Raw genomic sequence first — 17394 nt, forward strand, 5'->3', positions numbered from 1 at the left:
AACCGACTGAGCTTTTCCCACCAATTCCCAGGTGTGGGAGTGAATGGGGTGGGAGAGGGAAGTAACAGAAGGGCTGGGGATATCTCAGGAGGAGGGTGGAGAGGGGAAAACCCATGACATCATCAGGTAACATCACCAGTGCGACATTGTCACCACGTTGAATAAATGTGGTAACAATGTAGACCGCCCTAGCTTCGGGTTTATGTGACTACTTCTGATTGCTGTACCATGGCCGATAGCTGCAGGAACGTAGATGGTGAGTCATGTAGGGCATCACCTCCAGTACTGGTTACTGGCGCTGATTTCTCATCAGATACATTACCAGCTTATTTCAAAAGCTTTGCCGGTCCTTTCGGAAGATTTTGTTTTAGCTGTATTCTTTTTTCACCTGTTTGTGTTTTAACTGCGTTAATGGAATCCTGTTCTCAGTGAATATAATTTTGTTCTTTTATTGAAATAATGTCGCCGGGAATTTCCACTCCCAGCTCCTTTCTCACTAGCTTTCAATACTATTGCTTTTCCCGGATCGACTGGCATGATTAATCGCCAGCAGAACTAGAAACAAAGAGTGTGGCCATCAAGGGGTAGTTGCGTATTATCAACTGTGCCGATTGGTGCTTGCTGAGCAAGATATCCATTCTTACAGAAGGAATGTAACGTCTTACGGTAGATCAATATTTTACATATCGAATCATCCAGTACCCTTGTATAGACCCAATGGTGTCCGTTCTGACCACAAATATATTCACGATTCATCTCGCACTAACTGTTTGTCTAAGGAAGTTTACAGCTACATGTGTTCCCGTGGGCCTGGGACGCTTCACAAGACATATGAGCGACTTTATACTGAACAGATACTGATATCTCGAGCAATGTCATGTTTCCTTCAGTGATGCCATTATCCTCAGTGTCAAGATGAGAAAAATGTTCAAATGTGTGTGAAATCTTGTGGTACTTAACTGCTAAGGTCATCAGTCCCTAACCTTACACACTACTTAACATAAATTATCCTAAGGACAAACACACACACCCATGCCCGAGGAAGGACACCTACCTCCGCCGGGATCAGCCGCACAGTCCATGACTGCAGCGCCTTAGACCGCTTAAAATGAGACTTCTGTTCTCGGATGATATTCTCCTCAAGCAGACTTCAACCTCACTGAAACTGTGGGTGGAGACGAAACGGACCATGTGAGAAAATTGGCCTGCTCCCCTCACTGCAGTCCCGGTATCAAACGTCCAATTCTGGGAGGAGGTGGTAGAAAATGATAGGTTTATTACTCACCTTGCATATTATCTTTCTCGCAGGACGCACACAGTCATTGAAGTGGCAGGCTTTTGGACAAGATATTAAGTAGTAAAGAAACTACATGGCTGTGCCATTTCACAGACAAAAAAATAACTTTTTAAGAACTGTAAACTGTTCAGTTTATTAATTTCGTGTTCTCTGTAGATTAACTAAATTAACGCAGTAAAATCAAAGTAATTACGAAAGTGGGATTTGATCTGAATACTACCGTCATGAAGCTGCTTACTGACCTGTGAACTACGGCACTGAAATAATGTTACGTGGGGCGTTATTCTGCTTCACAGTTGACTTCACCGAACAGATTGAGATGCCTTTTCCCCACCTAAAATCCAAGTAAATGCACAGAGTAGATTTTCTCATGTGCGGTAAGAGCCTGTGCGCTTCATGCTGAGTGTCAATAAGGCGTAGCTCCCTCAATTACCATCACAACTACATTTATCGTTAACTTTTGTAAATAGTACTGTGCTCTCCGTAATGAGACTTGATCTTGAAAAACAATGCTGGCGATGGTATCGGAATGATTAGGAACTATTTCAGGAATGAAAAAATATATTTATTTTTTACTTTATTGTTTCAGTTCGCCATAAAGGGCCGGGGACAGCGAATAAAACTTCTTGTCAGCTAAAGGTTATATAATATTTAATCCGATGACACTAAATGTCATGAGCTAAATTAAAATATGACGTCCTTCCAATCTGAGGGTGCAGCCACTGAAAAATTGGTCGGTTTAGTACATGACGTGTTCTGTAATTTTTTTGTGTTTTTTTAAAAAAATTGATGATTTTGTATCACAGTCTAAATACAATCACTAGCGGTTTGCGAAAGTGATGATGTTCATGGTGGAACTATGAGTATTAATATAGGGCCCCGTGTAACCGTAGGTGATGACTAAAACTCATTGAGAGAGAGAGTAGGGGGGAGGGAGCAGGATGGTGTGAGGCAAAGCTTAGTGATTAGGGTGGAACGAAGGGTATATCTCAGGTTGAATTTCTTCGTTGAATGGAGCAGTACTTACATGGATACGTTATTAGTCAGTAGGATATTGGGGGACTAGACTGGTTTTTGTGATTAATTTGCTGAGGCCGAAGGTACCCCCAAAGGAAAAGAGGTCGGAAGTGGATGAGTTGGGGAACGTATCGGGATCCGTCTTTCCTGAATTTTAACAGATTTGCGAAATTTAGGAAAGTGGGCATCCGTGCAATAATAGTTTGTTAGGCGCTACAGTCTGGAACCGAGCGACCGCTACGGTCGCAGGTTCGAATCCTGCCTCGGGCATGGATGTGTGTGATCTCCTTAGGTTAGTTAGGTTTAATTAGTTCTAAGTTCTAGGCGACTGATGACCTCAGACGTTAAGTCGCATAGTGCTCAGAGCCATTGGAACCATTTTGAATAGTTTGTTAGTGGTAGACGAAGGAGTAATAGGTCAGAATAATGGTGAAAAGATGTAGACTGCAGGCATTTTAGTTGTTTTAGCAGTTTTAATCGGTCTCTGGATTTGTGAATGGTGGTAAGGAGGTGTGCATTCCATGTTAGTTTACTGTCACAGGTTGGTACTAAAAACTTTAGGTTAGTTGTAGAAGGAGAGATGGAAACATGGAGGACAGAAATGCTGAGTAGTGTGACCAAAGATGGCGGCTTGCCTTTTCTGTGCTGCTACACCACTCGAATAGGAGATTCAGACGGGAGAGGGGCGTTGGGCAATTCCAGGATGTGGTGAGAAAGAGCTTTGACTTAAATTGGTACTCTAGTTAAACGTAAAGTGCATTTTGAACTGAAGAAATAGTAAACGTGGCTAAGCCACGTAAGAGGCTATGTGTGGGGAACGAGTGGAGGCATGTGGCGAGGCAGTGGCGCCCCCAGATGGCCAGAGCAGCAGGTGGCGCCGGCTGGAGACGGCAGCGGGGCGGGGGCGACGGGCGCTAAGCGAGTTTGGGGCTAACTCTCGGCAAACTCGATAGGGCGAGGCGGCACTGCGAAGCGCCGTAATTGCTGGGTCGCCGTCTCGGCTGCCCTTAGCCCAGCCACACCTAGTCGCCACCGTTCCGTCTGCTGGCCATCCTCTGCAGGTGACGGTAGGATTCTTACATGTGTTTTCGTTGTACCCAGACACCTGACTTCCTTACAGACAAGGAACGAACGAACACTTCTGAATGATTGTCGTTATGTGAAAAGAGTAAGCGTTGGCCTTAAACAAAACAAGGTGTACTGCGTGTACCACCACTAAACACAGGTGTGCGGAAGTATAATACACCGAGAAGACAAAAGTCATGAGATACCTCCTAATATCGTGCTGGACCTCCTCCGTCTTCTCTGCGTAGTCCAGCAACTCGACGTGTCCTGGACACAACAAGACGCTGGAAGTCCCCTGCAGAAATACTGAGCCATCCTGCCTGAACTGACCTCTTGATTATGTCCCATAAATGTTCAATGGGATTCACGCCGGGTGATCTGGGTGGCCAAATCCTTTGCTCCGACTCTCAGAATGTTCTTCAAACTAATCGCGAACAACTGTGATCCGGTGACATGATCTCGTTATTTGGGAACACGAAGTCGATGAATGGCTGCAGATGGTCTCCAAGTAGTCGTACACAGCCATTTCCAGTCAATGCACGGTTCAGTTGGACCAGGGGACCTAGTCCATTCCATGTAAACACAGCCTATACTATTATACAGCCACCACCATCTTGCACAGTGCCCTGTTGACAACCTGCGTCCGTGGCTTCTAACCGTACTACGAGCTCTCACAAAATGAAGTCGAGACTCATCTGACCAAACCACAGTTTTCCAGTCTTCTACCGCCCAACTGATATGGTCACGACCCCAGGAGAGGAGCTGCAGGCTATGTAGTGCTGTCCGCAAAGGCACTCTCGTCGGTCGTCTGCTGTCATAGCCTAGTACCTCCGAATTTCGGTCCACTGTCCGAATGGAGATGTTCGTCGTACGTCTCACATTGATTACTGTGATTATTACACGCAGTGTTGCTTGTCCGTTAACACTGAGAAATCTATGCAAACGCCGTTGCTGTCTGTCATTAAGTGAAGGCCGTCGGCCACTGCGCTTTCCGTGTCCATAACTTTTGGCATCCCAGTGTAAACAGAAGGCCTGTCTATCTGCTGTCAGCATTCTAAAAAATAATGGTACCAATTATCAAATATATGTTAGTAAGTTACAACAACGAACATAATTTTCTTTACTTTCCGTAATAGGGGAATTACGGGATGGTTATCAATAGAGATTACGAAAGTAGTCCTTCATATATCTCTAGAACTATTGAAAATAAAATATACCGAAAATGCTAGATTCATTAGCAATAGGGATAGAAATTTATGAGATCCACGGCCATTGGATAGAGGTAGCACAAGCCTGAAACATAGCGAAGTTTCTTATGCGACTTTTACAGAATCGTCCAAATATCGTCGCCAGGACAGTATCTCAGGATGGGATGGGAGGAATACATAAACAACAATGATTCCTTAAACTAACTCGGACATGGTAGAAATTATCTACCTGCCTATGACAGCAACATTTTAATCTTAGGTAAAACAAAAGAGCTCCACGCACGGAAAGAATTTAAAATTCTCATAGATATTTGCAGCTGGGCACTATGCAATGAAATAACACTGAATACGCAGAAAATAAAGTACATAAATTTCACTGATGAGAAGAAAAGTCTCCACCTTAAATGCAGCTAATATTTTCCATTATTTGCGGAACAAACAGTTGACAGTCACTTTTAACAAATTACATTAACTAAAATGCAAAAAACACACAGAAGTACTAGCAAACGTAATATCAGTATATTAAGCCGTACAAGTCCAAGCATCTGTGTTTAACAACGAATGCCTTGTAGCTTCACTCTATTCGAATGGAGATGTCGTTCTTAGCTGTGAAAGATTAGTGTTTTGGAATCAATGAATAAAATATATAGCTATAAACATGCAGGAAAGAGCGATAAATATAGCGTATAAATCAGTAAGTCCTATTTGAAAAGCTTGCGATTCTAACTACATGGTGCGTATACTTACCAGTCCGTTATGCATATTAAGGGAAACGTCGGGAATTGTTACACAAAGAGCCGTGTGGAGTAAAAGAATGTAGCAGACTCACTTTACGTCTACGAAGAAACAAAATCCTTGAAGCGTCGTTTTCTACTGTGGAATAAAACTGATAATAAATGACCCAAGGAAATTAAAGAGATGACTATAATCAACACACTGAAGTCGTCGAAAGAAATTGTGTGTGTTTTATCGTTTGTGTAGTGTGTGGAGGACGTGCAGTGACTAGGGGTGAGATATGATATATTGTAGGTGGCATTCACGCAACCGTGTGTTTACGAAAGACCATTGTTAAAAAACGTGTTAATCTTCTGCAAATTAGAATCGTAAGGTACATTATGCACATATAAAAGGGATTACTTAAGGTATCATTTTGTTTCGTCATCTACATTACGTTCGCTTCTCTAAAGCTGTTGTTAATGTGCTATGTAGGCTTTTATGAACGAAGAAGTTATTGCCATAACAGCCGTATAGAGTGGACAATTTTTTTCAATAAGCGCCCACCGATCAATGAATGGAGTCAGTGACTTGGACCTAATCTGTAGCGACCACATAAATCTGTTTGTGAGTAACAAGATGAAAGACTCAGAATTATTCGTAGAAGTAATTCTAAAGTAAAATGTTCTGACTTGTTAGGCCACATCATATTTCTCCTGTAAGACCGACGTTTCGATCTTTGTGCTGGGATCTTCTTCAGGATGTCGTGGTTTCCACGTTACTAAACTTACAGTTTCTCATTCATGCAATGAAGGCTTTCCCGACCGGATGTTTCAGCCGCCGAGAATTCTTCCGAGTTGTATGGCCGTGGTCCATGGAATTCTTCTATCCCTGACGCTTCGTCCAATGCTGCTTTGGACACCTTCGGAGGTGCTCCTGGTTGTGCCGTCTTTCTCACTCGATTATAAAATATCTTTCTCTTCTTCGAGATCATAAATCGTATATTTTTCTTGTTGAAAATCTCTCACTTCACTGGGGTAGGTAGTACGCAGCACGTCTGGTTACTAGACCTTCCTTGTTTGGTGAAATACCGTCGTCTCAGGGCTGGCGGGTACTAAGGACACCTAGCGCCACCGGGAAGCGTCAGCGAAAATTGCATCTCTACGAAAAGCTGTTCCCCATGACGTTATCCATCTACCCTAGAATTTTGGTGCAGTTGGTACAGACAATCACTACACAGAATGTAACCATCTGGGATGAACTTTGATGGATTTGGCCATTTTCCTTCCCTACTGTTCTCTGAGCTCGAGCTCTTTCTCTTGTGACTTCGTCGTCGGGACTTTAAATTTCAATCTATGTTCTTTCGCGTTTTCCGTTAACACAACACAATAGTCCATCCTGACTCGGTATTGTTGCGGGGCAGAAAGTACAGTAACGGACATTTGGCACACGTACCAAATTTTTTGAGCTAGGGTAACTGCAACTATTTTAGGATTGCTCACAATAGTAAGGATGTATTTGTCTCGGATTATCAGTGACGACGGTTTTCTTTACTTACGGCGTAACTAGCTTCATGCAAATTTATCTTCCTTATAGCATTCTTATGACGAACCAACGGCCTTGCCTCAGTGGTAACACCGATTTTCGTTAGATCACAGGAGTTCAGCGCTGTCGGGCTGGGCTAGCACGTGGTGGGTGACCATCCGGTCAGCCGAGCGCTGTTGGCAAGCGGGGTGCACTCAGCCCTTGTAAGGCAAACTGAGGAGCTGCATGACCGAGAAGTAGCGGCTTCGGTCTCGTACACTAACATACGACCGGGAGCGCGGTGTGTTGACTACATGCTCCTCCATATCCGCATCCAGTGACGCCTCTGGGCTGAGGCTAGCACTACGACCGGTCGGTACCGTTGGGCCTTCATGGCCTGTTCGGGCAGAGTTTAGTTTTAGCATGGAGACTCAGGCTAATGCAAAACCTTTATTCCTTTTGTATGTCTTCTTCTCTCAATATTGTAAAATATTTGGATTGGGTACCGATGATTTTCTAATAACTTTTTCAGTTCAACACCCGCAGTCTACAAACACATTGTAGAGGGTACTTACAACTGCACAAGATGTTAATGTTTTTTCCTGTTCCATTTGCGTACGGAATAACTGAAAATAATGACTGCTTAAATATCCCTCTGGGCGTTGTAATTACTCCAAGCTTGACTTCTCTGCTCGTATGGGCTTGATAATTAGGAGGCTGTTATATTTTCCTGCAGTCTACATTCAATACTGTTTCTTGAAACTTAGTAAGTGATTTTCAGAAGGTGGTGTACCACAGCTCGTAAATGTTTCGAAAACGTCACGACTGCCTCCAGGAGCTGCTGACAATTCTTTATTTGACAACCAGTTTCAGTCCACAGGCCGTCATCAGGTTCCTAAAACCATTTACAACTTTCATTTAGGCTTCATAAAATCATTCTCATCAGGTAATATTCGCCACAGCTATCACATGGTACTATAAACCACATCGTCAATCATAAACTGTGCCCTACAGTGCACTTATTCATGCTACATCGCCAGCATTAGCGTTAGGAACGGAGGCATTCTAGATTGCGGTTTATTGGTAGAATCCTGAAGCGATGCAGTCCTTCAACAAAGGAAATACACTCCTGGAAATGGAAAAAAGGACACCGGTGTGTCAGACCCACCATACTTGCTCCGGACACTGCGAGAGGGCTGTACAAGTAATGATCACACGCACGGCACAGCGGACACACCAGGAACCGCGGTGTTGGCCGTCGAATGGCGCTAGCTGCGCAGCATTTGTGCACCGCCGCCGTCAGTGTCAGCCAGTTTGCCGTGGCATACGGAGCTCCATCGCAGTCTTTAACACTGGTAGCATGGCGCGACAGCGTGGACGTGAACCGTATGTGCAGTTGACGGACTTTGAGCGAGGGCGTATAGTGGGCATGCGGGAGGCCGGGTGGACGTACCGCCGAATTGCTCAACACGTGGGGCGTGAGGTCTCCCCAGTACATCGATGTTGTCGCCAGTGGTCGGCGGAAGGTGCACGTGCCCGTCGACCTGGGACCGGACCGCAGCGACGCACGGATGCACGCCAAGACCGTAGGATCCTACGCAGTGCCGTAGGGGACCGCACCGCCACTTCCCAGCAAATTAGGGACACTGTTGCTCCTGGGGTATCGGCGAGGACCATTCGCAACCGTCTCCATGAAGCTGGGCTACGGTCCCGCACACCGTTAGGCCGTCTTCCGCTCACGCCCCAACATCGTGCAGCCCGCCTCCAGTGGTGTCGCGACAGGCGTGAATGGAGGGACGAATGGAGACGTGTCGTCTTCAGCGATGAGAGTCGCTTCTGCCTTGGTGCCAATGATGGTCGTATGCGTGTTTGGCGCCGTGCAGGTGAGCGCCACAATCAGGACTGCATACGACCGAGGCACACAGGGCCAACACCCGGCATCATGGTGTGGGGAGCGATCTCCTACACTGGCCGTACACCACTGGTGATCTTCGAGGGGACACTGAATAGTGCACGGTACATCCAAACCGTCATCGAACCCATCGTTCTACCATTCCTAGACCGGCAAGGGAACTTGCTGTTCCAACAGGACGATGCACGTCCGCATGTATCCCGTGCCACCCAACGTGCTCTAGAAGGTGTAAGTCAACTACCCTGGCCAGCAAGATCTCCGGATCTGTCCCCCATTGTGCATGTTTGGGACTGGATGAAGCGTCGTCTCACGCGGTCTGCACGTCCAGCACGAACGCTGGTCCAACTGAGGCTCCAGGTGGAAATGGCATGGCAAGCCGTTCCACAGGACTACATCCAGCATCTCTACGATCGTCTCCATGGGAGAATAGCAGCCTGCATTGCTGCGAAAGGTGGATATACACTGTACTAGTGCCGACATTGTGCATGCTCTGTTGCCTGTGTCTATGTGCCTGTGGTTCTGTCAGTGTGATCATGTGATGTATCTGACCCCAGGAATGTGTCAATAAAGTTTCCCCTTCCTGGGACAATGAATTCACGGTGTTCTTATTTCAATTTCCAGGAGTGTAGCTTAAAATACGTTAGTTCGTCCAGTCTTGGAGTATTGTTCGCTTGTATGGGACCTTTACCAGTTGGGTCTGATTCAAGAGATTGAGAAGGTCCAAAGAAGAGCGGCAAGATTCGTGACTGGTACATTTAGCCATCGCGAGAGCGTTACAAATCTGAAAGAAAGTTTGAAGTGGGACACACTTGCAGATAGACGGCGCGCTAAACAGAAAAGAGGCTGCTCACTAAATTCCGAAATCCGATCTTCACCGAGGATGTAGAGCATATATTATTACCACCAACTTTCAAATCGCGCAATGATCACGATTCAAAGATAAGGGAAATAAGAGCTCGTACTGAGGTGTTCAGACAGTCGTTTTTCTTTCTCGCGATCTGCGAGTGCACCAGAGGGGGGGGGGGGGGGGGAATATGACTTTGGCGAGAATTGTGGCTCCGCCACACACCGCTTGGTGGGTAGCGGAGTATATATGTAGATGTAGGTACTCCAGTACATACGCCAGTACTATTGCGCAGTTCATGACTGACAATGTAATTTGTTTTACTATGTAACAATAGTGGTCACTTCATGGATTTTATTATCTGACGCCAGTGACTTTATAGCGCCTAACGTGACGTATTAAATGGCCTGATCATAGTCCGTCAACCGAAACTGGTTGATACGTAAAGAAATTTTATCTGCAACTCTTGACGATAACGACGCCTTTCTTCAAAAATTTGTAAGTACATTCTTCGAGTAGTTGCCGTCTAGCTTCAAGCGTGTCTCTGTTCTAGGTTTCAAACATTTACGTGGATCAGCAAACCTGTGACCATTTATGCTGCCCTTTTATACTCTCAGTATATAAGATCGTCCCATTTGGCAAAGGTTCCCGTGGGTTTTCCTGTTATCTTACCGATGAACCGTCCGCCCCGATAGCTGAGATGTCAGCGTGACGGATTGCCGTCCTTCGGGCCCGGGTGACGAATGTGGCATCCCCCGCAGGCTGACATTTCAAATGGTTCAAATGGCTCTGAGCGCTATGGGACTAAACATGTGTGGTCATCAGTCCCCTAGAACTTAGAACTACTTAAACCTAACTAACCTAAGGACGTCACACACATCCATGCCCTAGGCAGGATTCGCACCTGCGACCGTAGCAGTCACGCGGTTCCGGACTGAGCGCCTAGAACCGCTAGACCACCGCGGCCGGCACTGACATTTCACTGTTGCGTCAGAGACCCATATAGTTGTGTTGGGAAGAGAGGCTGGCAGGGAATGAGCTGCGGCTGATGAAGCCAAATATGCAGCCGTGGCGAGCCTAACGCCTATCACGCAAGGGTGATGATGTGGACTGACCCACATTCGACACTTTCCCGTTACATGTGGCTTCCTACTCCGGCGAGAGGCTCCTCTGTCCTGCGATGCCTGTGGTGTGCTAATCACTCTGTGCCACGATATTTTCTAAGTGCGTTTTATTTTGTGATGACAGGGCAGAAACGAATTTCGGCAGGGACCTGCCGTATATTACAGTTGACGACGAGACGAGTATGTAGATGGTTTTAATTTCTGACATGTATGGACTCCAGCTTGAGTTTTTTAGACTACGGATTGTAGTGTGTTGAACAGTTGCTGAATCATTCTTTTCGTGTCAGTGATCGGCCAGATGGAGCTATTTGCTGTATTCTTTCCTGCTTTTATATATTTGTCTCAAGTTGTTTGAACTAGAGAACTAGAGACAAAATAAATATATCGAAAAGATTAATGTTATTGAAGCGGAGATCTGTCTGTGCTACAACACATCATCTCCTGACCACCCTTTCTACATGGGTGGGGTCAACTTTGTATTTTCAAATCCGAATCCCCCCATTTTATTGCATATTTGGATTCTACGCCATAAATGTGTACAGTTTATCAAATCATTCGTGGTAAATGGCCCCGTAATCGACGAATATCAAGTGTGCCTGTTTTTGATTAAGGACCGACGCGTTTGAGTCTATATTTCAGTTACGATATACACTGTTTTGTTCTACCGGATTATACTGAAGTTTAAACATTACTTGACTGGTGCAAAGTGATTATACAGTACAGTACGGTTAGCTGTTTCAGTGCCCGGTTAGAAACTACGTTTAGCGTGATCCAGGAGCAACGACATGGATGTAATAGTGTAATTCTTTTTTGTTTCCCTCGGGATGCTTGATATGGATGAGTCTTCTTGCCTCTCAACATTGTGGGTGCTTGATGTCGGTGAGTATACGCGGCAGGTGGAACTGCCTCTATCACTTCGTGGACATTTTAGCTTGTTACAATTTTTACAGTTTGTATTCTGTCGGTTGCCGCGTTACGGCTTTTGGACGGAAAAACACACAGAAATAAGTCAACGGCAAGGTTCGAGAGCGGCCACTGACATAATACATTTCATTGGTTTGAGGGTGCACGGTAATCAACCCCTTATGGAACAAAAATTACGTTCCCATATAGGCAGAGTATTTGCCAGAAATGTTAATGTTTTTGCTACATTACATGCACTGTACACTCACATATGCAAGAGTTAAGTAAAGTTTGAATATCAACTTCAACAGTTAGATCACAAAGATTTACATTTAGGTAGTAAATGAAATGTAGAATCAGATGCGTCGGCCTCTAATTGAAAACAGACACATTTCCTATTTATCGATTACAGTGCAATCTACCACAAACGGGAAACCATGCTTTGAGTAAACCGCACGTATTTGTAGCGAAGAATCCGAATATGTAATAAAAATGTCGGATTCTCGTTTGCGAATTTAGAGTTGACCCCACCCATGCAGGAACGGTGGTTAGAAAGTGGACAGTTCTAGCACAGACAAATGTCCCTTTCGCGAACATTAACTTTTCACCTACATCATTCTCGTATGGTGTGTCAATTTTGAGGTACATATTGTTGTGACATTCAGTCCGGTGGTTAGAAAGTGGACAGTTCTAGCACAGACAAATGTCCCCTTCGCGAACATTAACTTTTCACCAACATCTTTCTCGTACGGTGTGTCAATTTTGAAGTGCATATTGTTGTGACATTCAGTCCAAACACTGTTTACATGGTAAGCAGTTAACAAATTCTGCCCTCTCGTGTGGAAATTAAAATGGTTTATTCGTTATTTTTCCTTATTGTCCTCCGATCACTCGCTTTTCATGGTGGTCATTCCAAGTAGCGAAAGTTTAATCATAATCAACCTGTAACATAGCGAAACCACGGAAAACCTAAATCACGATGGCTTGATGAAGACTGGAGTGGGCATGGGTGTGTGTGTTGTACTTATCATAAGTTAGTTTAAGTAGTGTGTGAGTCTAGGAACCGATGAGCTCAGCAGTTTGGTCCCTTAGAAATTCACACACATTCGAACATTTGAAGACTGGAGCATCTGCCCTACCCAATACAAGGCCATTCTGTTTAAAACAGTGGTACCTTATTCCGTTTATACCTAGCGGTTAGTGAGGTTTTACAAATTAGTTATTTAAAAGAGTAATAGGATAATGATACAATGATCATTCATTTCTAACTCCCAGTCACTGCACTTCCTACACACACTGTCAACTGACGCCAGGACCATTTTGCGTACTGCAAATTCCCATCTGCTAGCCTGAGAAACTGAGTCAGCGTCCCTCTATAAGGAGTGAAAAGTTGAACTTGGAAAAAAGGAAACAAAATTAGTATGAAAGAGTTATGTGTAATAATATGTGTCTTATTTTCATTCTTATATTTATTTGTGTACAATTTTTATTAAACTCTTGTTTTGTTCTATTGAAGTTATGCTCCAATAAACAGAAATTTAGTACTTAACAGGCACGTTTTAACTTTATTTTTAAATAAATCATATTAGTAATTTCTTTAATCTCCACTGGAAATTTATTGTAAGTTTTATTCCTTGGTAGAAAATAGTGTATTGACTTTTATGTTTGTTATTTCTTTGCAAATGTGAGTTAAGTCTGTATCTTATTCCATGGTCTTGGACAGGACTGTTTGTGCAGTTATCATCAGTTTGATGTTTACAACTCATTGGTAAATTCCCAGTATTTCGAACAGATCTTTGCAGTGAGCTGTACTACTATTTTTGCTTATTATTCTTATGGATCTTCTCTGTAGTTTGAAATTGTGTTCATATGTTGTGCATTTGTTCCCTAAAAAAGTATACGGTAGCTAAAACAACCTGCGCATATGAACAATGTATAACTAAATGGCACTGGCTCTTACGCACTATGGACAGGACTCCAGTGGCATAAAATGCTGATGACGTTCTGTTCGCTATTCTTTTTTTTGTGTGTTCACGCCACTTCAACTCAGAATCAACAATCATTCCTAGAAATGGAGCATTTGTTACACGCTCTGCAGAGGTACCATCTACATTTATTTTAACAGTGTCATCTACCAACTACCAACCGAAATTCATAGCATTACTTTTCTTTATATCTTTCATAACTAATCTTATTACCCTTGACCGTGATGAGGCCAAGGAAATGGGCTTGTAATTTTCTAGTCTTTTACCTTACCTTTCATTAGCAGTGGTAAAACACTTGCCTGTTTTGAATAGTCTGGATATTTGCCTGAAGTGAAGGATTAACTTATTACGTTTGTTAAGAGAACTTATATGCTCTTTATGCAATGTTTCAGTACAGATGATGAACTTCATGTAAGCCAACTAACCTTTCTTTTTGTACAGTTTCGCTGGTTTCATGCGCTGCCGTTGGTAGTAACATTGTTAAACTTAAAGAATAATTCTTTACGGGTTAATTATTGTTTCTGGGAATTTATATTGTAATTTTCTGCAATAACTGAAAAGTGCTCGTTCACAAAGTTTTATAAGTAGCGTGGATCATTTATTAACTTACCTCTCCCCTTTACGAAACGTTATTATGCCCATGCTTGGCGTTTTATGACATCGCAAACTGCATTGCTTTGATACCCTAAATTTTGTATTACTTTGTCTTAAATGGCTTTTTTGCAACAATCAGCAACTTTCTATAAATATTTTTGTGACTATGATAGGAATTTAAGGGCAGTGTCTCTTTGTGAATGTTTTTCATACAACTTGAGTGGGGTAGTTAAAGGTTTGAGAGGACTTCTTAATACTTGCTGGCCTACATTTGTTTTTGTTATACATTGATACTGATGTGGTTAACTTTGGAAACGTCTTTTCAAAGTTCAATTTGAATATTTTTGAGAATTTCATATTTACATTGGTTTCTCTATACATTTCATTCCAAACCTGATTTGCTAGTTCTTTTAAAAGATATTGTATTTCGATTTCTAATAAACGTCTCTTTTAGGTCTGCCACTTAGGGAATATATCCATAGATGATTCCACTGTTATTAATTGGTAGAAATGGGCTAATATCCCAAGATAATTTACAGCTGCATCCGCTATTCATACTTGTGATTACATGGTCAACTACTGATTCAGTCAATATAATTACTCTTGTGGCAGTATTGAGTAATAGGTGCCTACCAAAAAGCTGGTGGCGCTCCAACTAATTTCATTCATTATATTTGTGTTTATGTTTATGTCTCCACACAGATCTATGTTGACTTTCGTACTTGAGATTTTACTTAGAACTGTCCACACTACCACTGGGAGGTCGAGACATAGACAAATTTAATAATTTTGTGGTGATATTAAGCCGTGTTAATTGAATAGTTTATATTTCAAAGTGTTCGGCTTCACTTACTGCACAAAAGTTATATCTTGATTTGAAATATGTTCCTCTTATGATATAAATGCGTGATGTTTCATTGTTTGAAACAGTCCTACAGTAAGGGTCTGTCCCTCCATACAACGATAATACCACATGTTGGATGTCTGTTTCTCTACAGTGTCTCAGGCTTCTTTTTCTCGGTGACACAATCTACAGTGGAACGATAGGAGTTCAGCTTAAAATTGTTGAATTGTTGTGCTTTACTTTTTATTGATTGCATACTTTGATGAAGAATTGTTAAGTGTGTTCTGCCGTTAAATACCTTGCTGTCATGCATCCACAAAACATGTCGTGAACGTAATCATCATCACCGCAACCACCACCATCACCCAATATGCAAGACTGTGGAAAGAACATTTTAAGGTACAACAGCGTTTTGCAAGACAAACTTCAATATACAAATATGTTTAAGAGTCACAGCTTTGCTCGTTATGAGTGTCGAAACAGTTAACACAACATGCCCGGATGATGGAATAGTTCACGCCAACTTAACGTCCGAAATACGCAGATACTTAATGTTTCAGGTGTAAGTGCAAAATCAGTGCAAATGTCATAGTCATGGGATGCCAAAAACCAAGACGTGATGCCATAAACGAACACAAATGGCGGACATAGAAAAAAGAAGGAGCACCAACACGCAGATTCGGAGGGAACGTAGATAAAGTTTTATAAAAGAGTGCGAGAAGGCATGCACAACAGCGTCGTTTAAAAGTGATTAAGGTTACTCCATACCGTGATGATTATTGGATATTTCAAACGCTGTCCGGTTCTGAATAAGCCTAAGTTCTTTTAACAAATATTAGTTCTGATAGTCAGTCAGTACAAGAGGGTGGGACCATACTGTCTTCATGGACAGTGCCCAGCAGTAGATCTCACTGTGGCCGCCTCGTATCATTGGTAAGGTGCTCGAAAAAAGAAATTTTAAATGTTTCGTTACTTTGCTTTGTTACAAATGTTAACGAGCTCTACAGTCTTCGTTCACACATTATGTTCATCTGGAATTTTTTTTTTCCGTTTCACTAGCACTGACATGTCGGATCGAAGACCTCTGTCTGTTCCTTAAATTTCTACATTTAGTGTGAGTGTTGTTCAGAACAGTACACATTACAGATCTAATAAGTAGCATTTTTGTGGGAAATTACGTTCAGGGCGTGACAGATGACATCAATTTGTTATGGATGATCAGCGTTAGGTTGTAGGTACTATAACCTAAACCTGTCTGTAATTTTGGAATCTCAGCCGTATTGTACCCCTTTATTTGAAACTGATGTTATATATATTTATATATTTTTGAAATGAAGTTCCTGACACCTTTTGTAATTCGTGAATTACCAGTTCTGAACATTAATACGCTGGAAAGCATTTAAATAATTGTTTTCCACTTCTGTAGCCCATATGCACACAGACGGTTCACTTATATGCTCTAAAACAACTTAATGGAGGTCTCAGATCCATGGTCTCTTATTGGTTCTCTTCATTCATTATGTGAAGCGCGAGTGGAGGAACGCAACGACTAGTAAGCTATCGGTCCATTTCGAGAGATATGTCAGTAAATACACCCAGTAAATGAATCCAAAGCAGCCAACCAGTTGCAACCAAAGAGGGTTTTATTCATCTTTTGATCAAGGTTTGGACGGATGTAAACTCGTGTTCTTCAGAAATATGTGCAACTAAAATTTAACAATGGAAAAACACCAAATAATGAAATGTTGTCACATTTGTCCAATGTCGAGCAGCGCACGTCCTAACATGACCTGACATATTATCTAATTGGTTTTATTTCTGGATTTTTAACTATTCTTGCCTGACAAACCCTGATGAGGACCAGCATACTAAATGTTTACAATGACGTGCCCTCACAGCATATTTTCATTGGATAAATGTCAGTTAGCTTCGTTATTTGTTTTACATTCATATATCCTATGGTCAAAGGTTGTATAAAATCACATTTGTTGCAACTGTTTGGCTGCCTTGGGTTCTTTTACTGATCTCTAACCACTGATTTCAAAATACCAAAATACTAACACCTTAATTTAGTTCACAACTGTTGCATTGGTAATCGTTTTCATCAATTAATAGATCGCTGCTATCGAAGTGTCCTTCAAAATCGACCCAAATTTTTCGTTGCCGTGCAAGTGGAAGAACTTCTAAGGACTTGATGGTAGTGTACACTTTTGACGAGGAAGTAACAGCGAACATAACCCTCATCGCAAGCATCGGGATAGATAACTGTCCAATTGGATAAAAAGCAGCCGCATGTGGATGCGGCCATAACATCGGCTAGCACCGCTGACATCTGCCGGCGGTGAAAACCGATGCCGCTATAA

Source organism: Schistocerca serialis, chromosome 1 (genome assembly GCF_023864345.2).
Source record: "Schistocerca serialis cubense isolate TAMUIC-IGC-003099 chromosome 1, iqSchSeri2.2, whole genome shotgun sequence".
Taxonomy (NCBI): Eukaryota; Metazoa; Arthropoda; class Insecta; order Orthoptera; family Acrididae; genus Schistocerca; species Schistocerca serialis.